This window comes from Ambystoma mexicanum, chromosome 2q (assembly GCF_040938575.1).
Source record: "Ambystoma mexicanum isolate Mex_15411 chromosome 2q, UKY_AmexF1_1, whole genome shotgun sequence".
NCBI lineage: Eukaryota > Metazoa > Chordata > Amphibia > Caudata > Ambystomatidae > Ambystoma > Ambystoma mexicanum.
In genome coordinates this window covers 586,839,873-586,865,868 of record NC_090924.1, presented here as the reverse complement: position 1 = coordinate 586,865,868, position 25,996 = coordinate 586,839,873, and positions in this window count along the sequence as shown.

Genomic DNA, 25,996 nt, shown 5'->3' with positions numbered 1-25,996 from the left:
ACAATATAAATCATTGTATTGCCATTTAATACCTAGAGTGAACAGCCTATATCTATGTAAGTCCTTGGTATTGTATATTTGCTATAACCATCTCACAACGTCCAATACTATGAAATCAGACCCTGCCAGAACTACGTGAAGAGGAACATGCCTGAAGACCAGAAGAGACATGAAAGGCGAACTTCTCGGTGGAACCTTTACCTATGCGCAACAACAGACCCAGAAAAGAAAGCAATCCCAAAACCCTTGTCAGAAGGTAATCCTGATGGCCAACACATGTTGTCTCTCAATGGACACTGTGATCAAAGGTATTGCTTTGTATGAAAAATGGTATCCCTGTTTTCACCACCCCCTGTCCTTCTTACTTCTTCTCTGTCTTTCAATGTATGCTCGCTCAAGAGGATCGCATTTGCCTACGGCGCTTGTATTCATCACAATAAATAAATAAAATAAAACAAACATATTAAGAAATAAACCTTACTTTCACGATTCCTTTTGCTTATGTGAGAAGTCGAAGGAAGAGGTTTAAGAGCGGTGGCGATTACCGGTTTCCCCGTGCAGTGCCGTGCTCATCAGGGATGTTTCACATGAATGTTCCATTTATAATGAAGTAGTCGTGTTGTATTCCATTATATCGCTTAGATGGCACGTTCGTATGTTGAGTTGAAAAATCAATGATTGTTATTGCTTCCCACACACAGAGCAAAGAAAATGGATCAAATACGCCCTCAGGGTATTGGGTCACATGATCGATATGCGCTTAAAGAAAGGGATCATTAATAGTCATTTTCCGATCAACGTTACACACCAGTAGTCATTGCAAACTGATAGATGTATCATGTTTATAGACACTGCCACACTGACTCGCCTTTCACACTGCTAAAACCGTCTTTTATTCACTGTTTTATCAACAAATTATACGAACCATGTTTACAGTATTTATTGTGTGAAGCTGCAGCCACAGAACAGTCACTATTTGAAATTAGACTCTAAAATGTAACATTGAAACCCACTTTGTTTGTTGACCCATCTGAAATGTCGAACAGTGCTGATCAGTAAACACATTTCTAAAGATGCTGCCAAATATGGTGCAGTTTACACTGGTGATCATTATCTATATATCATCGGGAATGTCAACCTTTACCTGGGGATCAATGGGCACCCCTCCTTTCCCGGCGCCTTTACATAGTACACCAAGGGGGAAACGGTAGCTGGCAGCAAACTCTGGCCAAGAGCTGGGCATGATGCTGTTGTGCGGTGGGTAATTATTATCAGAGCTTATCACAGCAATTGAGGTCTCCAATGAGCTGCTGAGATGTGTGGGAAGCTGGATCAGAAGATGTCAAGGGCCTTACCATCAGGGGCCACCCCATGCACCTTACATGCACAAGGCTCTTGAGATCTTTGTTATTTTCAATCAGTGTGACAAAGTCATCTTTCTTGTGTCTGTGCCTTACACAAATTGGGAAAGAAATTGAATATCTTTCAGAAAGCACGTTGGGATGGGCATACAGCTGCCACCGGATAGCTGGAGGTAAGTTAAAGTGAAAGAAATTGCTCAAATTGATGAAATTCTCATAGATAAAGCATTAGAGGAGGAGGAAGTGGGATGAGAAGGAGGAGCAGTTTCTATGTACTGGTCTGCATTTCTCCCAGCAGCACTGATTTCCTGACCGTAGTAGGACCATAACGATATTGGGGAGGAAGGATAGCTCAGGAGCAATGCGTTTGTCATGGAAGCAAGCGCAACTCATGCTCGAATCCTGATCCCACGCTTAGAAACCACTCACTGGTATTAAGCGAGTTATAAAACAACAATTATAATCACATGATTATAATGTCTTTGGAAGTCTCAGCCACAGAAACATCTGTACTGCTGCACCACCCCTCTTCCATGACCTTTAGCCCTGCACCATGCGCTGCAAAATATGGGACATTTTCCAAGGCACTCATTGAGGAACCACGTGAACTATCAGCAGGGGATTTGTCGGATACTGGGATATAGGGAAATAGAAGGGAGCATGCACAACTGAGAGAAATTGATTAATCAATAAGTCTATCTGAGACAGTTATTGGGCCAATACTATTTCAAGAAAGTGAGAAAGTTGGGAAAGAAGCAGAAAAATGACAGGCGATGGGTCAACTCCCACCTGCTGAAATGTGTCTCTGACTTTCTCCTGAGATATCCTCAAGAGGTTCCATTGCTCCCTCCTACTACCTTGAAAGAAATAGATCCATCTACTGCAGGTGTTGCTAGCAATGAACTGGAGTCTCAGCTGATGCTAGGACAGCTGTGCTTTAGCATCTTAATACACTTAGACCATAGCTCTTTACAAAATGATTACTGAGCCGGACTATGATGGGGAGATAAGAAATAAAGCAGAAGCTGTGGCCAATCTAATTACTCAAACCATCCGAAACAGCAGGGGCATCAAGATATCAGAGATACCCTACAAGCCCGTACTAGGAATCTCTGCTGCTAACTGAGAACATGTCTGTATGACTAGAGGCTCTGTGGCAAAACAGAAAGGGGCACATTGCAAAAAATCAAAACAGTTGCCCACCTACGCTGTCATTGACATCTAGGATATTCAGGCCCCAATGGACCCTCAAAGTGCTGCACATGGAATTTCCGGGGAGCTCTACAGGGCGATGCAGCAAGCAAGATCGCTGGGGACTCCAGTAAGATTCTGACTGATAAGAGAGAAAAGCATATGATTCATTCTTTGTTATCCACTAAGGCACAAAAAGAGTAATTCAGATAAGATACAGACACAAATGCATGACTGAGCTAAGCAAGAGAGGGATATGAATAAAGAAAGGTACAGAAGAAAAAGACGATCACCGGAGAGAACAGACCCCAATGGCTAACAGAGCTTTAGAATTATTACCGCTAACTTTATCATTAACACAACGACATTGTGTAATGTCTTGTCATCCCATGCTGTATGGCAATAGATCAAAGCTGGAAAGCTTAGTAAACCACATTGTCATGAAAAAAGTCGAAAGAAAGTACTGATATGTGCAAGCATTTCACAAGACTCAGGATGGGGTTAAGACAGGATAAATCATTTTTCTCAAGGCCTTTCGAAAGAAAGGGGTCAATTGTTACCGCTGACAATTCCCGTGTAAAGATACCTCTGACGAACACATGTATCCACTGGCGGAAGGCCACAGATTGCATTAATGAATCAGGATAGTGAAACTGGAAAGGAAGACAACATGAGAGAAATACAATTAAGCATTATAGACCTATTCAGAGTACAGTACCAGGATTAATGGCCGCCCAAGACCATGTTAAAGGCCTGAGCACAACCAGAGTGTGTAACAAGATTTACAGGCTCTTAAGACCAAGTCTGGGCAAAGGGCGAGGTCAATAAAGTTATTATGACCCGTGCCAATGTGGGTGAATGGGTTTTAAATTAAAAAGGCAATGTGCCTTGGTGGTTGCTGGGAACAACATAGTTACCAGCAACCAAGTAAAAACATGATTGCATGGGTGGGGCTTAGTAAATAGCCATGCCACATCTGTCAAGTGCAGACTGGCAAAGTAATGTCAGGCTTGGATAGTAAAGATCTTAATTGGAAGGTGAATGTGATTATGGATAAAATAAGATGAATGTAGCAATGAAATGGCCATAGGTTGGAAGATTTGATGGGGCTACTCTTTAGGAAACTCATCTAACTATGGAGGAGACCAAGACATATCTACATCAGATAGATAGATAGATAGATAGATAGATAGATAGATAGATAGATAGAGGCAATGTAATAAGTCAATCTTTCATACAAGGTCAATATAATTATTTATTTATTTGTTTTAGTTCTAAAATAACCTTTACAAAACATCAACAATACATATATAATATAATCTCCTAAATACACACATACTTACAGATACATACATTGTTTACATCAACACTCAATAGATGGGTAAACAATTAAGTACACATTTAACTAATTTCCGATGCCTTGTAAAGAGATACAAATAAAAATAGAAATGGGTACTATCCTTGTGGTGCACCAGCTTAATTACCAATTAAAAATTTCAAGTACCAGCACTAAGGTACACCACAGTACATTACGAATGAATGAATATTAAAAATGAATAAATAAATAGAACATAAAAGTATAAGAGTATAAAAGGAACATGCTAATGATACGCCACAACCAATACAATGCAATATGCAGACTCTCTGACTCAGAGTTAAGACAGTAGTTGCAAAGTTCTGTTCATTTAAGGGTATTTACTCATGCACGTATTGACCAAATGTAGACATATAAGTAACCCACAGATATATACATTCTGTAAAGACGTGTCATGCAGTCTCAATCATTTGTGGATTTTTATAAATGCGACACGCCCTTTTTTCAAGTGGCATCTTAATGTATGCTCCCTAGAAGACCAACAAGGGTAGTTCATTGGTTCACAGTCTGAGTATTAGATTTCGGGCTGCGGGGCTGAAGCTCAGAAGTAGATAGGCTTGTGTTTTTAAGTATCGAGGTGTGACATTTGATCCGTACTTATATGTCTGTAGATTTGATAGATGTTGATAATTGTTAACCCAGTCACACTGCTCAACCTTCCTCTTGAGTAAAGCCTTCAGAGTAGCGTAGTTTGTTCCTCGGTTGAAATCCGGATATCACCCCAAATCTGAAAACAACTTTTCCTTCAGGGCATCACATATTTACAACCTGTATCTTCCAGCTCGGTCAAACTGACTTTTCCAATCATACATAGAAGTGGACACTTTGGGCTAGACTTGATTTTCAAATACAATTCACCTCTTTTATTCAAAAGCTGGCCTTTTAAAGAAACCAAATCCAATTTCAACATCAAATACTCTACCGAGGCTGACATGGCCAATTGTATGTCAAGCCACTGCCAATCAGACATGGGTATTGCTTCTAGGACGTACAACACCATAGGGCAAAAGCTCTGTCTATATAACGTGATTATGCCAGGGAATATCCAGCAGTTTGTCTTGCAAATGTGTCAATCATGCACGTTAACTGGTGGGCCTTCCTCTTTTTCGCCTCTTTAATGTAGCCATAGTCAGTATGAGCACTCATTTCAAGACCAAGATATACATACTTCTCAACGTACTCCAGTATACCCAAACTCGTAATAAAGGCTCAGCGTTTCACCTTCCTAGATGCTACCAACATTCCCTTGGTTTTGTCCATATTAATCGAAAGGTCATTGTAAACTGCAAACGTCGTAAACTGCTCAAACATACCCCTTGCACCACTGTAGGTGTGGTTGAGCAGCACTAAGCCATACTCATATAACATGCATGGCATGGTAACACCACCATTTTGGGGGCTGCATCCAGTTACCGTAGTAAAACGGAGTGGCAAGTCAGCCAGATAGACGTTGAACAGCAGGAGAGTCAGCACGCATCCTTGCTTGCCTCCCCTGTTGATCAGCACCCAGTCAGACAAGACACTAGCATCATCAAACTTCACTCGCCCTGCAGTGTTTTGGTGCAAACCCTCAAGGATGCACATAAGCCAAAATGGACATCCCAGGCCCTCCATCTTACACCAAAACATGTCTCAATTAACACAGCCAAACTCTAAACTGAAGTTTAAGTAGATAATGTATAAAGCTGGCCTTCTTTTAGTAGCTGTCGCCTGAATCGACCTATCCAATGCCGAAGGTTATGGGCGGTAGCACACCGAGGGCGAAACCCAGTCTGTGTGGGCTTGACTAGCAGCACTAAGCCATACTCATATAACATGCATGGCATGGTAACACCACCATTTTGGGGGCTGCATCCAGTTACCGTAGTAAAACGGAGTGGCAAGTCAGCCAGATAGACGTTGAACAGCAGGAGAGTCAGCACGCATCCTTGCTTGCCTCCCCTGTTGATCAGCACCCAGTCAGACAAGACACTAGCATCATCAAACTTCACTCGCCCTGCAGTGTTTTGGTGCAAACCCTTAAGGATGCACATAAGCCAAAATGGACATCCCAGGCCCTCCATCTTACACCAAAACATGTCTCAATTAACACAGCCAAACTCTAAACGGAAGTCTAAGTAGATAATGTATAAAGCTGGCCTTCTTTTAGTAGCTGCCGCCTGAATCGACCTATCCAATGCCGAAGGTTATGGGCGGTAGCACACCGAGGGCGAAACCCAGTCTGTGTGGGCTTGAGAATGTTATTTTCTTCCACCCATACCTGTAGGGCTTTTAAAACAAAGGACGCAAACATTTTCCCAGTCACGTTCAATAATGATAACAATCTATAATTCTCAGGCAGCAGCCTGTCACCTTTCTTATGTACAGGCACTAGGATTGATTGTTGCCATGAGGTGGGTATTTCTCTTGAAAGGCATACTCTGTCAAATAGTAGCCCCAGAATCCTGGCCCATCCACTTGGGTCATGCTTCAGCACAGCATTAGCTAACCGGTTGGTGCCCTGCGCCCTCAAGGTCTTTATTTTCAGGATGGTCAGTTCAATATTAATCCATAGTGGCTAGACGTGGCCAGTCTACATGGCAACGCTCCGTGCCAAGCGACTTTGGGAAGTTACTATCTTTATCCTCGTATGCCTCATCCAGGGTGCTTCTTTAATGGGATTCACAATTTTCTTTATCCTCTCACCTTCAGCCAATAACTGTCAAATAGTTCGGGCCTCACGTGTTCCAAGGGCGCTTATCATGTGTTGCATGTGGTTATTCTTGATGGATAGTCTCCAATGCTTGAACCAATTTTTTTTGCTCTAGTTTAATGGCCTTGGACTTACTTGCCAACTCTTCAACACTACCACCCACCCTCATAATCCCTCTCAGTTTCTTTCTCGTGAGTCGCTTGGCATCCCGTATTGTGATATCAAAGTTGTTAGTGTGTTTGTTGTCTCCTACCACCGGATATCTTTCTTTACAGGAGCCCGTCTTGGTGGCTACATATTTTAGCCACTCTTCTAGTTCGTTCGCACTTAGTGGTGCCAAACATTACATGTCCCCAACATCAAACTGGGAGAGGAGAGAGGTGGCTTTTCGAATGTGGCCAGTAGTCCGACATATGGAATTGCCTGCATGATTTATGTCAAGAACACTACAGCCTTGGGGTTTAGTATTAGGGCACGGCCCTATCAGGGTCAACACTAATATTGTGTGATCGCTGATGGTGTTCGGAAGTACCCTTAGTTCAACCACTTTTCCAAACATGCACTGTTGCCAAAAATATAATCTAGTGTGGCTTCCCTACTACCCATACCCCATGTGGATTGACCTGGACAGGCACCCGTAGTTCTTCAATTAAGCAGTGTAAGGGTCCCTGTCCTCCAGGAGTTGAACCCACTGCCTGCCTTTGCTGCCATCTTTTTTATGCAGCATGACACTGGCCCTCATTACGACCCTGGCGGAGGACCATGGTGCAATTTGCACCATGGTCCATGGCGCAGAGCTGCCAACTCCGCCATGGGGGTTGGCGGACTCACCGCCCCATTCCGACCTTGGCGGGGCGGTTAGTCCCCAATCCCCATTTACCCTTCCCCATTCCCATTTTTGCCCCATAGGGTATGATGGGAGTGGGGAAGGCGTTAATTACGCCACCGTAGATTACGGTGGCGTAATTAACAAGAGGTCCCGTAGCGCCATGGATTTTTCCGCCCGGAAAATCCGGGCGTAAAAATCACCATGGCGCTACGGAAAGTCGTAATCTGGCGGAGAGGTACGCCATGCATTAGGCTGGCGTAAACCCCTCTCCGCCAGGGTCGTAATGAGGGCCACTGCCACTTTTCTCATACATCTTCTTGTAGGAAGGACAGTTTTCATCATTCATACAGCAGGCATTAAAATCGTTGCCAAACAGGCTTAGCTCGTTACAGGTCATGCCGACTCCTTCTGCATACATTTCCTCCAAATACTCATGAATAACATCCAAACAGATAATGTCTGGGGGGGGATGTATACCTTCACTTTTAGGATATAGCATTTCTCTGTATTCTCACCCAATCTCACCTCCACTGCCAATACATTCCTGCTAGGTGTGGAGGAGGCAACAACGCTGCGAGACACCAATTTGTGGCTAACCCCGATAACCAAACCCCTGTATGGCCTACCACTTGGTCCTTTACCTGCCATTACCTGGTAAAAATGATAGCCGACGGAATGTACTGCAGAATCAAGCCAGGTTTCTTGCCGCAAAAACACATCATACTTGATAAGCATGGACATAGATCCCTTGCTATCCAATAAATGACTATGCCCCCTTGTGTTCCAACTTGCAATACTGTAGGTTAGTTTGTTTTGGACCAGCTGGCTTGAGAAGCTACCCAAGTCACAGATTGCATGTGCCCATCCTAAGGTCTCACATTCACTCTAGGAGTTCAAGTTGGAACACGTCACCAGGGGGCCAAATATTTTATTCACGAGACTAGGGGTAGGTCGACCTTTGTTAACCTTGTCCGTCCCTGAGGGTTGCTTAAAACAAACCATTAGCTTGAGTCTCAACTTTAGCAAAATCCCAGCGCAGGCACATAGCAGGGAAGCCACAGCTCGGGAGTCAAGTTCTATCAAAACCCAATTTGTGATGCTGTCCAATTTAGGATGTCAATGTACAGTATATTTTTCCACATGGCTAATAGAAATGAGTGGTTAAGGACCGGGCTGTCCATCCTTGGGAACAGCTCTTCTACACCAAGCTGCCCAGTGATATATTCACCACCTAGATTACCCTCAGTTACTACATGGTCCCCTGGCCCTGAGGGGTTTGAGAAAAAAAGGCATATCATGAAGAACATTCACCATATTGCACTCTCTCCCACTGTGATCTCCCCATGTCAGAGGTTTCAATGAACAGGGATCAACATTTTCCAGCACTACAAGGCTCTAATCTATGCCCAAAGTGCACCACAGACATAACAGTATTAGCAGCAGAGGAAGAGGGCACAGGTACACCACTTAATGAACCATATTCCATATTCTGTACACTCTTATTACAAGAATTCATCCATTTATCTAAAGGCTCTCTCAGCATTACTTGTCTCACCGACCCATCCCCCTGTTCTTTAGAAAATGTACTTAAACAGGTATTGGGGGAACGTGCTTTAGAATCGAGTCGCTGTACGCTCAGTGAACCAGTAGTCTCGTCAAAGTATACCACTCCCTTGTGATGTTTATTAGTTTTACGACCTGGCTGGCAATTACTTCGTCTTTTTGTGCGAGTAGGTGGGGAATTATTAATTAGCGAATCTTCCAGCACATCTTCAGAACCAGCTGCAATAATTAGTAGGACTTGAGGGAAGAAAGGGGGAGAAGAGGGGCAATGGGAGGCATCCAGGTGTTCAAGCCACGCCAGCCTATGACCCTGTGTGTCTAGTAGCTATATGGTTCCACCCATACCACTTGTGTTGTTATATGCATTCAGTGGATCATTAATCAGGTCAGTCCCCTGGATAACCCCGATCTTTCACTTTTCAGTGGCCACAGCTGGTTGCACAGTTGGTTGCATGGTTGGATCTAAATTGCAGTCCAAAATGATGTCCACCACTTTTGCTGTTGTGGTTTTTAATTCATATTGTTCTGCAGCTTGGTGCAGAGAATGAATAAGGCATCTATTTTGGATAAAATACTATTAAGTAGGGAAGAGGAGGCTATGTCCCCAACGAAAGAATCTCTCATAGCTGTTAGTCGTTCAGCATCTTCAAAATAACTTGCATCGCCCAAGGACTCCGACTGGAGGCCAGAGATTCCAAATTGGGCCTGCCAGACAGATTTTAAACTATAATGTTGTTGTAGCTTAATTATGTGGGCCCTGTCTGTGCCCTCCCCATCTTACACGTGCAAAAGAATAAAACAGACACACCCCGGACGGGGAATAAGGCAAAGAGAGCAGGCTGCGAGAGTTTGAGGCAAGGTTTATCTAATGAATGGCATTCAAAAGATCTCTGAGAGTGCTCTGACAAATTAAACGTTACAATACATTTTTATAAGTGGAGTGACGCAACTAACATAGGATACTACATTGGTCCCAGATTGGTCAGTTCGCCTGGTGCCTTAGGTGTGGTGGCATCTCTTCCTCCGGGTTGGTTGCTTGGTTGGCGGGAGGATGGACGTCAGACATCTGTGCTCTGAATGGGTGAAGGTCAGGTCGCTGTGAAGCAGGGTGGTCACTATCTAAGCTAACATAAAATATTCTCAAAAATGCATGCACTAGATAACAATTGTTCAAATTCTTTCAGGAGTTTATCATGTCTCTATAAAAGTCACACATATATCTATGCTATCAATAACATTGGATTATACAGGTCTTAGGTTAAGGGTCTTGACCACTACAATACACTGGTTGAAGTTAAGGTCTACACTCATAAGAATCTCTGGTATGTGGCATTTGTTAGTGGTAGGCAACGATATACTGCAGCAGGGGTCTAATGTTAGTTGGGGATCTGCTGGGTGGGCATCATGGCGTGGTCAGTGGTTTGGCACATGAAAGGAATATCTTGCAGGGACACAGGGTCACAATAGCAGTAAGTTTCCACTAGCAAGGGTGCGGGGGCAAGGACACGTTTGTGGAGATGGACGAGCTATGTGCTTAGCTCATGCTGGTTCACATGCAGGACAGTGATCTCAGAGGAAGATTGATGTGTTACATTTATTACTTGTTGCAAGCACCTGCGGCTTCAGCGTGAGAATGGAGCCGCTGAGTTTTCCAGTCAGAGTGGGAACGATGGTGGGGGCCATGTGCCCTGTGCGTGTCTCGCCGTTGCGAGAAAGCGAAGATAAGCATTTTTGTAATATCGCAGTGAGGCCTAGTCACCAAGATGGAGTCGAAAGGGGGTACAAAAATGGATGCCCCGTGTCCTGCTCAGTGGACCCATCTACGCGAAAGTCAACCAAAGTTAACATCGCATAAGGGCAAGGGGCGAACCCACTACTGGAGGCACTTGGTCTGAGTTTTGTACTGAGAAGTAAAGGATGCGAGGGGCCTGATAGCCCCTTGCTCCCGCACATTCCCCCTTTTCGTTACATCTAAAGTAATGAATTATGACACTTTATTCTTTTCATTCTCCCTTCATTAATACTCAGCTTCAGCAACTGCTTCTTCCCAGGCTGGGGTACCCTTTATTGGCATCCATGCTCTGCATACACTTCTCAAGCTATTCCCTCTTCTTGCATATTCATCTGGAGTGCATGTTAAGTATATCCCACCATCCCCGTCCAGATATACCCATACCTCGTTATACCATTGCAATTATGTTGGTTCCTTGATTGTGGTGTGGTATAAATTATCGATCCTGGCCCCATATTGCCTGTAGATGGCAGTCATCCTGTACTTTGGAGTGTTATGTTCCCCGGTTTGTATTTGTGCATCTATCATAGTTGCTACCGTTGTCGGTCAGCCCATTGTTACCATCAGCATAGTTGAGGTAGGCATGCTTTTTGCACAACACTGGAGTCCCAGTTGGCACACGCAGAAGAATAGTAACACAAAGACGCCTTGACGTCGGCTCGTGCATGTTCTCTCACTCTCCAGTCTTTCTAGGCTGACGGTGTGTGCCTGGAAGGTGCTTTTTATCCTACATAGAACTAAATGTATTAAACATTGGGCCTCCGACAAGGGCACTTCCTGTGGTACCAACATTCTTGGTGTCCCTGATGCATGTGGTATGAGTGAACAGACATAGCAGCTTTCATTTGTTGCTTGCTTTGCTGTGGCACTCATGTATGAATACCATTTGTTAGATTGATCAGGGTGGCGGGGGTCTTCTATTTCATCTAACGCCAGGTCATGATAAATGTTGTATCTTTTCCATCCTGCCCCCCTTTTTCTTCTCTTCTCCCTCCCTCCTTGTAGCTTCTCACTTTTTGGTAATGTATTGGGAACATTCCAGCCCAGGTAGTGTCATTGCTGTTGAATATGGCATGTGTATACTCATTAGCAGCAGCAGCGTAATATGAGGTAGGTTCTATGGCTGTCTGTGCATGCGTACTTGTGTTAGCTAGGTTGTTTGGCCAATAATAGTCGCCATCATATTCATTCGATTCATAATCATTGCTCATATATATGCCAGGATGGGACAAGGAGACAATGGTTGGGCCTGCAGCGGCGTGTTCTGAAGGTTGTGTTACATTTGTACCCTTAATACCAATGTTATATGTTTCTCCCCACATTGTCTTTACCCCAGTCCATATTAGGTTGGAACCTTCTCGTATCATATTAGCCCCGCTCCCCCCTTTGTGCAAATCATTAACCAGAGATAAGAGAGTATAGTACCAGGCCATGAAAAACAACATCACTGAAAACAAAACTGCAGCACATTTCAAAACGCATTCAACATTGCTAAACCTTTTTGCCCTAATGGCGTCCCGATCACTATCTAACATTAATGTATTCTCCGTGATTGTGCTTCGTTGGGCCATTTGTTACCTGGAGGGGTGATACAAATTTGTTAAGTCACCAAAATATGTACATATGTATGTATTTACATTTCATGTTTACTCATTACTTCCGTTTACTATTGCTTGTTTTTTTTTTTCATACATTCGTTTCAATTATGTCCACTGTTTTAGGCATTTTATAGCAGGAGAGCGAGTCATAATGATGAAAAGAGAATGAAAGGAATAAAGATACAGCCATAGGGCATGGCAAATCAGAGGGCGCATCTTTACTTTCGCCCTTTACAGTTTTTTTCTTGTTTACATTAACTCACATTGTCATTGTTTCTCAGCTTCATTTGTAGTACCACTTGCACATTCCTGTTCGCTCTGAGGGAGTGCACTATCGCGTGCCCTCCTCACATCTGAGAGGTGCACCCAATATTTCAGTCCCTTAACTTTCACTGCAGTGGGCGTACTATAGATAACTTCATAGGTGCCATGAAACCTTGGTGAATTCCATCTCCTCACAAAACTTCTCACGTATACCTGTGCTCCGGGCATCAGTGGCCCACTTGGACTGTCTACAACCAGTGTGGTAGTGTCAGTTGCCACATTTTCTGTAAAAGGCGCTGCTATTTGCCGCGCTATGCTGTGTACCGCGCGCGTCAGCTGAGTTAAGTATTCCTTAAATTCTTCCCCCAGCACTGTGGCAGCCCTGTGTGCGTCTGATGCTCTCCTAATCGGGGAGAGTGGTGTGTGTATTCGCCTCCCAGTCACAATTTCATGGGGGCTCAGATGGTGGTCCTTGCATGGTTGCGTTCTGAGTTGGAACAGTGCTAGGGGCAGACAATATACCCAGTTTTTCTTTAATGTATTACACAACTTCGAATATTTACTCTTGAGCAGGCCCTTGATCTTTTCTACCACTCCATTGGCCATCGGATGATAAATGGAACACAGTTTGTGCTTTACCCCCAAGAGTGACGTCACTTCCTTGAAGAGGTCATTCACAAAGTGTGTGCCGTTGTCCGACCGTATCACATCACATATTCTCCACCGGGAAAACATTTCTCGTACTAGGAATTTCGCCACACACTTCGCGTCTGGGTGGGGACATGGACCCGCCTCCGCCCACCTTGAAAAGGGACATACCAGCACAATCAGATACCTTTCTCCGTTACATCTCTCTCCCATGTCAGTGTAGTCTATGTGGAGTTCCCTGAATGGCCCTGCTGGTCGTGGCAAAGTCCCTCGCAACGTCCTCAATGTCATCCCAGAATTGTATGTTTGACATGTTGTACATTCAATGACAAATTTTGACAAGTGTTCCTGTAGGTTGGGGACAAACCAATGTTCCTGGATGTCTGCGGCGATGTGTTGATTCGCTACATGGGCTGGGAAGTGCAGCTGTTGGAACGCTACTTCTAGAAATTCTACTGGCATCACTACCTTTCCCGTTGTCTCCTGTCTCCAAATGAGGTCTGTGGCTGATTGTTTGCACCCCCGCTTGCTCCACAATTCCTGCTCCTCCGGTGGTGCTCTCCTCTCTAGCTCTATTAGCTGTGCTATGGGTGTGTTACTATAAGCTTCTTCTAGTGGCTCTGCAGTGGCTGCCTTAACAATGCATTCGGATGCTGGTGTTATATTGAAATACGAGGCCATCTTCGCTGCCGCGTCAGCTGCTGCGTTTCCCAATGAGATTGCATCTGTGTTGTTGGTATGGGCTTGGCATTTCACCACTGCCACTACCGATGGCTCTGCTAATGCATTTATCAATTCATTCAGTAGCGCGGCGTGCTGCACTGGGGAGCCATCTGCTCTTCTGAACCCACTTCTACGCCAGCGAGATAGTCCTGAATGGACTGTGGTAGTTGCATATGCTGAATCTGAATATATAGTCACTGTGCATCCCTTGGTTGTACGTAATGCCTCAATTAATGCGGTTAGTTCAGCCGCTTGTGCGGAGTAATGGGACAGGAGGTGCTTTTGGACAATTGTTTCATAGCTATCTTCCTCCATACATACTACTGCCATCCCTACATGCTTCTCCCCTGTTTCTGGGTTTATTGTTGCTGACCCGTCTATGAAATACACTTCTCTTTCCTTCAGGGCGTTTTCACTTGCTTTGGGAATATCGTCGCCCTCCCCCTCATAGGTTGCACAGTCGTGTTCCTGCATGTCCTCCATTGTACATGGTTCTGTAATGAATGTTGCCGGGTTAACTGTTTTACACCTGACCACATGCACATTGGGGTTTGAAATTATTATCTTGTATGCGGATGCTCTCTGTGTTGTTAATGTTGATTTTGACCGCTCAAGAATCGCAAACGCTGAATGCTCTGCATATAATGTTATGGAACATCCCATCACAATTGTGGCACTCTTTTCAATGTCAAAGGGTGCAGCTGCGGGGGCCTGTTCGCACGCAAAGTGACCTTGCATCACTGCATCTAGTGTTCGGCTGTAATAGGCCAATGGTTTGTGGCCTAATGATGTTTTTTTGTGTCAGTACTGCTGGCATCAGTGTTCCAGTGCAGTGCGAGAACAAGAAAAATTCCCTCTCATAATCTGGGTTCGCGAGGACTGGGGCATCTGCAATAAGGTCTTTTAGTCTGAAGTACTGAGTCATCATGTCATGTGTCCATTTTATTGGGGCTCTACTCTTCTGCGCTTCTTTTAATTCTTGCAGTAATGGACGTGTGTATGCTGCATAATCAAGGATCGATGCTCGGCAATATTTACATATGCCAAGAAATGTTTGCATGTCCTTCACTGTTTTTGTTATGATTATGTTGCGTATAGCAGCTGCCCTGTCTGGGAGTATTCGTTTTCCATCTTTTGATATTAACTGTCCGAGGTATACAACTTCGGTAAGGCAGTATTTTAATTCCCCTTTATCCACCTTGTACCCCTTGGTAGCTAACACTTTTAATAGCGTTATGGAGTCTTCTCTGCATTTTTCTTCTGTTTTGCTGCAGATGAGTAAATCGTCCACGTATTGTATAATGGTGCTCTCTACATCTATGTTTCCAATATTTTCACGTGGTACTTTGTTAAAAATGCTGGGGCTTTCGCAATACCCCGGTGGGATTCCCGATGCTCATATCTGTTGTTTCCCAGTGTGAATGCTGTAAGGTACTGCGATCCTGGGTCAAGTGGTATGGAGAAGAAAGCATTCTTCAAGTCAACCACAGTGAAACATGTAGATTCTTTTGGTATACTGCACAGTACTGATGCTGAACTCTTTTTGAATGACGTCAGTGAGTGGGCGGAGATCTTGGATCATCCTCCATGCCCCTTCTTTTGCCTTTTTAATCGGGAAGATAGCCGTGTTACACGGGGAGTTTGATGGCACTATGATACCTTGGTTCAGGAGTGCATTTATTGTCTCCCTAATCCCTTCCTCTGCCTCTCTGGATATCGGGTATTGTTTCACTCTTGGTGGTATGGCACCTGGTTTGAGTTTTATCTTTATTGGTGTCACTTCATGTTGTAACCCTACATCATGGGGGCCTGTAGTCCAAATTTCTGGTGCCACCTTTGCCATGTCTTCCTCAAATATTGTCGGTGGGGCATTAACACTGGCCATAAGTGGGTTGTGTACCTCTCTGTACTGGATCATGATTTCACACGGTATGCTTATTTCCATATTATCTCTCCATCATCTTCATTATCAGTGAATAATTCTTCGTCAGTTATGTCTCTTAGCATTATGTTTGGATCTATGCATAACACAGTTCTCCAGTTGCACCCATGCGTGTCCAAGCCTATGACCACAATACGTTTACTCGATACCTGAACTGCGTCGATGTCTATGGACATTATCGTGCCTGGCACGACATCTGTGTTTGCAATTGGGTGGAATATAAAGTCTGATGGTGTCCTCCATTCTTTTCTCGTTATCTCAGGTACTACTCGGGCTAACACTTTGATGCCATAGATAAACATGTCTATGTCAATGGGTATCCCTCGCACTACAACTTCATTCATCATTGTACTAATCATCAACATTGCTCGTACTGGGCATACTCCTACGGTGGAACACACTATCCCCCGCTCTGTAAATGAAATGGTAATGTTCAATTTGCTTAGCAAATCTCTACCCAGCAGGTTGATTGGCACATCTTCGTGGTACAGTAAGGGTGCGCGCACTGTTTTTCCGCCCACCGTTATATCAAGTAAAGTAGCCCCAGAGAACCCCTGCATTTTCAAATTCCTGCCTGAGAGTGGAAACCGCCCTTCCATAAGACATGATTTTTCCGCTCCTGAGTCTACCATAAAGATAAACTGCTTGTTTACCTATCTCTGCCCCCACTAGTGGTTCCTCTTCTGCACGCAGGGTGGTGGATAGGACTGGACACGCAAGTGCTCCCTGTGGGCTGTCCTAATCTGCGTACCTTTCTTGTTCGGGCACTGAAAAGACATTGGGCCTCATTACACGGACGGCGGTAAGGGTTAACGGTCACCGTTAATGGCAACGGTGACCGTTAACCCTTACCGCCGTACTACGAGGTCCCTTTGCGGGTTGGAGGATTTAACGCCTGCTTCTTGCAGGCGTTAATATCCAACCCGCTAAGGGACCTCGGAGCTAATTACGGCACCGCAAAATTGCGGTGCCGTAATTAGCGCCTTCCCCATTTCCATAGAGCCCTATGGGGCAGAAATGGGAATGGGGAAGGGCAATGGCGGAAAGGGGATTTACCGCCCCTCCAACCTTGGAATGGGGCGGTAAATCCCCTTTCCGCCAAGGCGGTGCCGGTATTTTACCGGCATGGACCAAGGTGCTAATAGCACCTTGGTCCACCGCCTACTGTGTAATGAGGCCCATTATCTCCAACTACTGTTACGCCACGGAATGGTGCAGGTGCACCATTTGCAGCTGTTGCGAAACTGTTATTACTGGCATACCCTACAGTGTTTTGTCTTGCCATGGGCTGTGATGCACTGTGATGTGGTTGTGGGGGTGGCTGTCTTTGTTGCATTTGGGGTTCGTTATAGCACTGGTCCTGTTGTCTTCCCCCTCCCATTGGTAATCCATAGGGGCTACCTGGCTGTGGGCATCCCCATACCTGTTCATTGTCCATGGGTGGTTGCCCTTGAAAATACTGTGAAGGCCGCATTCTGCAATCTCTTGAATAATGTCCCCACCTCCCACAATTCCAACATGACCCTTGCTGTCCCCCTCTCATCCCTTGCCCACCGAATCCTCTATTCCCCATACCTCCAAACCCCCTTCTCTGGCCATGGTACCCCCCCTTCCTCTTGCCGGCCTTTCTTGCCACTGGGATCCTCTGTGTTGCTCCTCTCCGTTCCACGGTCCTTGTTCTCCTGCTGCCCACAGCGCTGCTATCCCAACTGGTCTGTTTCCCGTAGTTTCATCCCCCTCGTTCACTCTATCAGCGGTTACGCTGGCGTTTATGGCGGCGACCTTCACTAATTTGTTCTGCACCAGTTTCGCTTCGTCTGCCAACCTTTTTTGTGCTATCTCCTTTTCTCTCTCTTTGATCCTCCTACAGTGGTGCACAATTATACTCTGAATTTCAGGCCAACCCTTGGCTTCTATCCCAGCTATTTTGTCCAATGCCTTCTGTACCTCCTTCGGGAGCCCTTTCTTGATGATAAAATAGAACAAGGTGGTGGATTGGTTCCACGCCGTACCAGTTTCGCTTCTCCACAAGTCTTGCACCCGCAGTATGAATTGCGTAGGATCCTCGTTCTCCTCCATCGTACATTGCATTACCAAATGTAAGTCTGTAATATCTGGAAATGTGCACCGCAAGGCGTCCCATACTTGTGCTCGAAAATTGTTAAAGGGCAATCCATCGTGGCGGTCATAGCTCATTGTTACTCCCGGAAATCCTACCTTTTCCCAAACCGCGTCTGCTTGATCACCAACGGCGGACACTAGCAAACTTTTTACATCACCTATCGCCAACGGTACTCCTGCCGTGTTTTTCTCGAATGCATGTATCCATTTCCCCACCCCTCCCGCAAGTGGGCGGAGGAGTTTCAACAAGTTGTTCTTATCCATCTGGGCCCACAAGATATAGTGTGGCCTGCCTGCTCCTTTATGTATTAACGGCATCTGCAACTTATGCTTCTTTCCTGTTTTACTTACCGTCCCTTTCTTTATCTTACTCACCAATATATTCCCTACTCGCTGCCTTAGTCTACCCTCCCATCATAGGGGTGATTGTGGATCCATGTCATCGAAATAATGTGGCAGTGGGGATCCTACAGCTGCCACTCCTTCCTCGTATTCGTCTAGATCGCTCCACACCTCCTCTACCTCCTCTTCTTGCTCGCCATTCTCCTCTTGTCCTTCACTGCGCTGGCTTTCTGGGGTGGCTGGGTGTATAATTCTCACTGGTTTATCATTCAGATGGAACAGGAACTCTCCTGATCGCCATTCTTTTTCTCGCCCTTGTGATGTAGGTGTTCCCTGAGAAAGTACGGACTAACTTAGCGGGGGTATGAGATCTGCCATGGACAATGGTGGTACTTCCCCCTCCCCCGGTAGCATTTGGCCTCGGTCGCACAGTGCCCTTAGCTGCGTTATTTCCATTTGTGCATGCGCTAGCTGGCGGTATAACTGTCCGGTTAGTTGTGCTAAATTGACAGGGGGTGCACTCGTTGGGCCATACAGACCTCCTTTGTCATATGGTGGTGGCGCCGTGGCTACCGCTCCATTGGAGGGAGTGGGGGTGGGGCACGCTGGTATATACAGAGGCTTGCTGTATCCTACTGCTGGTCTTGTCATTAAGGGGTATATTTTGGTTGTGTCATTCTCAGTTGTGGTCGTTGTGCACTCACCCTTTGGCGTTCCGCTTACCTCTTCATGCGTTTTCTGTTTTTAGATTGTTTTTTCTGTACTTACCCCTGCTGTGGGGGTAATTTCCTCAAACATTCGCCACAGGTCCAATACTTCCCTTCTGTTTTGCAACTGTTTTCCCTTATATCTCGCCAATAAGTGTGTGGATACAAAATCTAACACACCCTTTTGTCAAACGACTCTCCCTCTGGCCAAATTGGTGTCACGCTGTCTCCTTTTATCTCTGTCACCCACTGATCGTGGTATTTTTGTATCCTACCACTATATAGTGGGAGGTGCTGGCAAATATGAGCTAACAGTGTTATTCACCCCATGACGATATTTCTCCCCTCACTTATATGTGTGCTTGCACCTGAGCCTCCCTCTAATCACACCCTACAACCACCTGTCCCCTTGTATAGATCAACAATATGTCAAGTGTTTCTCAATTATTGGCAGTTATTGTGTATCAATATTCACTGTTACCTTTGTAATTATTGCATTTCCGATTTCAACAGTTCACTTTCGCATGTATACCCCTCATCAACAAATTACGTACAATATTTTGACATATGCGACAAAAATTGGACAAAAAGCGAAAAACATATAACACATAACATGCACATGCAGTACCTGCGCGCCTTTATTTCCCCTTTGTTGCCGTTACCAGATCCTTTTACCCTTCCCCGTTTTACCTACTCTTCTCATTCACTCCCCCCCTCTTACACCCTCTTACTCTTTCCCAAGAATTCTTGCTTACACGAAAAAAGAATATTCTAAATAATCTACTCCGAGTCTACTCAATATACGAGACTCCTACTATTTTCTCTTTATCTTCACTTATTTATCTGCACTGGACGAGACAATGCTACGCGGTGCCGCCTTCTACCCCGTTCGGGCTAGGATACCTCTTCTCTTCTTCTTCTCACTTTTTCACAAAACCTAATGGCCATATAAAGGACAGATCAGAAAAGCCTCAGCATCACTCACACAGTCCCTACTTTCGGCTTTAACCCACTATCACTTGTTCCCTTGTTCCCTTATTTTCCCCCTTACCATTCCTTGGAAACCTTCGCAACCGGCACTCACATGTTCAGTCAGGTAATCCGAGGGTCACTGTTCATGGTGTGACCCCAGTCAGGTCTGCACCCCAACCAAGCCGTGGCCCGCCTCGGCAAGCAGCTTTTCAGTCGGGTATTCGTCAACCGGGAACCCTTGACCCTTTCTTGAGGTGCGCACAGGCTGGTCCGCCGCGGAGGCGATGGTTTGCTGGGGGGTGCCCCGGATCTCGCCGCACGGTGCAGGCCTCGAGGCACCTCTCCAAATCACATTGTAGGGGGTCACCAAATGTTTGTGCCCTCCCCGTCTTACACGTGCAAAAGAATAAAACAGACACACCCCGGACGGGGAATAAGGCAAAGAGAGCAGGCTGCGAGAGTTCAAGGCAAGGTTTATCTAATGAATGACATTCAAAAGATCTCTGAGAGCGCTCTGACAAAATTAACGTTACAATACATTTTAATAAGTGGAGTGACGCAACTAACATAGGATACTACGTTGGTCCCGGATTGGTCAGTTCGCGTGGTGCCTTAGGTGTGGTGGCATCTCTTCCTCCGGGTTGGTTGCTTGGTTGGCGGGAGGATGGGCGTCAGACATCTGTGCTCCGAACGGGCGAAGGTCAAGTCGCTGTGAAGCAGGGTGGACACTATCTAAGCTAACATAATATATTCTCAAAAATGCATGCACTAGATAACAATTGTTCAAAGACTTTTAGTAGTTTATCATGTCTCTATAAAAATCACACATATATCTCTATGCTATCAATAACATTGGATTATACAGGTCTTAGGTTAAGGGTCTTAACCACTATAATACACTGGTTGAAGTTAAGGTCTGCACTCATAAGAATCTCTGGTATGTGGCATTTGTTAGTGGTAGGCAACAATATACTGAAGCAGGGGTCTATTGTTAGTTGGGGATCTGCTGGGTGGGCATCATGGCGTGGTCAGTGGTCTGGCACATGAAAGGAATATCTTGCAGGGACACAGGGTCACAATAGCAGTACGTTTCCACTGGCGAGGGTGCGGGGGCAAGGACACGTTTGTGGAGATGGACAAGCTATGTGCTTAGCTCATGCTGGTTCACATGCAGGACAGTGATCTCAGAGGAAGAGTGATGTGTACATTTATTATTTGTTGCTAGCACCTCCGGCTTCAGCGTGAGAATGGAGCCGCAGAGTTTTCCAGTCAGAGTGGGAATGATGGTGGGGGCCATGTGCGCTGTGTGTGTCTCGCCGTTGCGAGAAAGGGAAGAGAAGCATTTTTGTACTATCGCAGTGAGGCCTAGTCACCAAGATGGAGTCGAAAGGGGGTACAAAAATGGATGCCCCGTGTCCTGCTCAGTGGTCCCACCTACGCGAACGTCAACCAAAGTTAACATTGCATAAGGGCAAGGGGCGAACCCACTACTGGAGGCACTTGGTCAGAGTTTTGTACTGAGAAGTAAAGGATGCGAGGGGCCTGATGGCCCCTTGCTCCCACACAGCCCCAAAGACTGACGTTTCAGGTTTATGCATAAATCGACAAAGGAGCCGTTATTGTCAATGGTAGGTGATGAGCAAGGAATACTATTAACAAAATCACCAGCGGGATCAGCTGAAAGAACTAGATCTAATTGTGTTTCTGTCTCCAAAAGTGTGGCGCCCACTATGTCAATGAACCCCGTGATTTTTGGCTGTAATGCCAATATAGTATCTCAAATGTCCATGTTATCTTTTTTGTCCTTCTTCGATCGTGGTGTTTCACTTGTCTCCTCTAAATCTTTCATAGGGCTCCAAGTGCGTTTTCCCTTCTTTTGTGTCCCGCTAAAGAGCCCAGCTCCCCTCTGATTGCTAGTTTTCATGCGGGCAAAGGTGTGGGCCGATAACAGTTACAGAACAAGACAATCCTACGTAGGCTTACCGTGGTGAATGCGAATAGTGTGCAGCATTACACTAGGGGTGCCGGGCAGGGACAGCAGTCACCACACCACAAACAAGCTGGTCCTAAACAGCAAACTCTGCAACTGGTGGGGGGCAGATGTTACAAGCCCAAATCCCAAGCACCAAGCCCATCTGCGTCAGCCAGAAATCACAGGGAACACAGGGAACACACTCCTCGTCACACTCTGCAATGCTCCACGTCGGGCTGCAGCTTTTGTTCTTTGGGTCCCAACAACACAGTAGAATGAGGAAACAGACTCCTAGCACAGCGTCTCCACATGGAGACACACCCCTGGCCACACTCCATGACACTCTGTGTCAGGCTGCAGCTTTTGTTCTTCAGGTCCCAACAGCAGAGTAGAAAGAGGAAACAGACTCCTTGCACAGCGTCTCCACACAGGGAACACACTCCTTGCCACACTCTGCGACGCTCGGCTTCGGGTTGCAGCTTTTGTTCTTCGGGTTCCCAACAGCAAAGTAGAAAGAGAAACAGACTCCTTGCACAGAGTCTCCACATGGGGAACACACTCCTGTCCACAGTCCATGACACTCTGTGTTGGGCTGCAGCTTTTGTTCTTCGGGTCCCAACAGCAGAGTAGAAAGAGGAAACAGATTCTTAGCACAGCGTCGGGTTGCAGCTTTTGTTCTTCGGGTTCGCAACAGCACAGTAGAAATAGAAACAGACTCCTCACACAGTGTCTCCACACGGGGAACAGGCTCTTCGCCACACTCCGTGTAGAATAATAATTGTCAAACCTCAGATGCCGTTCTCCAAAAATCTGAAAACGCAGCAGTGACAATATAAAAGAGCGGAGTATGGTTGATAGCTAAATCTTGGCTGGTTCTAAGGGAAGAGAGACAGCAGCCATTGCTGGCAGAAATGACTAGAAAGCAAGCAATTGTTTTGAGTATGTATGGACCAAACATTGATGTGAGGGGCAATTAATAGAACTTCAATCAGTTTTGCTTAATATGCTGGGGTCAGTAATGATCACAGCACTATGTATTGGAGCATCTGTGTTTGTCGTCTCACAGAGTCTTGTCCCAGCAACAACACCCTCAAATGGACCATCTCTTCTCTGTTAGTTTGTTCTCAGTGCATTTGTATTCCACTGTCGGTCTGAGAACGTTTCCCTCACTTCTGGTGCTTTGCAGGTCTCATGGATGGGACCACTTCTATTAAATAGTTATGTTTCTTAGCATCCAACACTTCACATGTACAGTAGTTGATCTTGTTTTTCTAAGGACGTGTGGCCACCCGAGTCCTTGACCACATTACTCTGTTATAGTTCAGTAAGTTAGAGACACCAATCTTTGTAGGAATCAGAGGATGAGCGACCTCGGTTCAGGAGGCTTAAATATTGACTACATGTTTTTGGAATCCGTACAAATGTAAACAATGGCATAGGGAAAGCATAGGGAAAAAAAACTAAATGTGAAAATGTCGATCAAGGGGGGTGAGGGTTGTGGGGTGTCCCCCGCTCCCTTTGATCTCTGGGTTTCTGGGTTTTGGGGGTGCAGGGGTGTCCCCCGCTTCCATAAATTGGAAAGCGGGGAAAAACCAAAGTTTTAAAGAAACATTTAAAAAAAGGAAAGGACGCTGCGGTGCCGGATCCCATCCATGTGCGTGGAAGGGAACCAGCGTTGCAGGGGGGTTGCAGAGGCGGTGGCACACTTCGCTATGTGCCATCACAAGGTAAGTAAGGGGGTGTAGAGCGGGCGGTCAGAAATGGCCGGGGGAGACAAAACCGAAAGCTCTTTTCGAAAAAATACCTTCCAAATTTTTCTCCCTCAGTCTTTTCTGCCTCAAACAAATCTCGGCAACCCCATTTTTTCAGGAGCGGGGGTGACCAGCTTGCTTTCCGTAAACTTTTAAAGTCATAGCTGTTCACATCACATTTACAGAGAACAAAGAATGCACTTGGTTGTCATGTGACTCTTAATCCACTTAGTAGTTTTGTTGTCTTTTACGATTAATGCACATTCTATGTCTGATTGTATGCAGTGTGACAGCCGTTATTTGCTCATTTAGATTTTTTATCTCCATTAGCTCTTCGCACCGCTTAAACCAGCTGCTAACGTTCTAAATTAGGAGTATTTCAGGGTTTAACACAATCATTTGAATGCCTTTTAAAACGAATGAATTTAATGCAAAAAGCAAGTGAGTATAATGTTCATTGAATGTGTTTTCAAAATGGCCTACTTGATAGCTGAGGTTATTTAAGGAGAACGCAGGTTGGCACAAACAGTTGTGTTTACAGTATCTATGTACCAATACTGTACCTTGTTTCCCTTGGTTTGCTTAGGAAATAGGGTCATTTTTTGTTTAATGTTCGCAATAGAAACCTTGAAATGTAATCGAAAGTTCAAAGACCCCACTGTAACTGTTTGTATGGTGTAACAAGCCGGTCATGCACCCTTACTGTCCAACAGAATTCACAGATGAGGAGGCGTAACATCACGATCGAGCGGTTACTTGCAAGTTATTTGCTTCCATCTGTTACAAGACGTGTGTATACAATGCATCAGACAATATAAAAACATGTTTCATACATGAGGCCATCGTAATTGAAACCTTAAGATATATTCATCAAAATAAGCAAGACAGAAACTTCACTTAATATATGAAGAGAAGGATTCCGCAGTAAACAAATAGCTCCCACCAACTGGCAATGCTCATTACATAGCTCAGTGACTGGCACCCCATATACCAGGCAAATGCCATATGACTCAACTAATTATACATCATAAGCCAACGTTCTTGATCAACGGGACCTTGTCCCACTTGCTTGTGGGAGTTATTAGGAATGTGAGGGGAAAGTCTGCATTCTGCAGATGGCAGTCTTATCTGGAGTGAATGGATTTTGACAGTTGTATGCTTCTTGCGGTATTTGCAGCATGAAGATGTGTGCCAGTGGCAGAAACCCACAGGCTGAAGGATGTGCCAGTCACTCTACCACATCGTACAGTAAATTGCAGACAGGGTGTCCTGCCTGCGTTTCACTTTCTCATGTAGAAATGTTCATACAAAGCATCAGCATTTCTATATTTTATTTTGTTTCCACTCTCGTTGGTGTTCTTAAAACAGAATATAACGAGACGGGTCCTTTAAGTCGTGCACCTGCAAAGCAGAGTCAGCACTAATTGGGTGAGAACTTTCCCATACCCACATGTGTTCTCGGGGGAAGTCATATATATGAGTGTGCCCAAAAACTTACATAAGCAAGAAAGTGCTGTCATTCCTCTGAGCCCAAAACTGTCCCCGTTTTCCTGCGCACATGTCCCTTTGGAGAATCCAATTTACGTGCAGAAAATAGGTTCTATGAACCGTTGCCTCATGTTCTTCGTAAAATGCATTAAAGTCAATGGTTAGCACTTTTTTTGTGGCAAAATGGGCACGGAGTCCGCCCCACGACCTCCCTCATTACTCCCAACCCATAAACCCACATAAATACCCTAACCTCAAAAACTATCTGCACTTTGTTGCCTGAAAAAAAATGTCAAAGAAATCGGTGAAAATGCATTTGGAGAAAGTGGGCTAGACACAGAAAATGTGGTACCAGACTAGAAGGTTACTCTGCTCCTTGCATTCCACTACTGCATCGTGTTTGTCTACCATTGTCTGAATTATTGATCAACCATACATGTCTTATTCGGCAGGGAGCATAAAGAGAGGTAGTAGATGCTTTTGTCTCTTCATCTAATAGACAAAGTGATCACCAAGGGGGACAGAGCAATGCTGTAAATGTACAATATATATTTTTCCTGTTGATCCATCTTTTTAAACTATAAAATCTTTGAGTGAACTACCCCTTTAATTTGTTTAAATAAATCTACATGAGGAGTAAAAGCATTACTAGAGCATTATAGCCA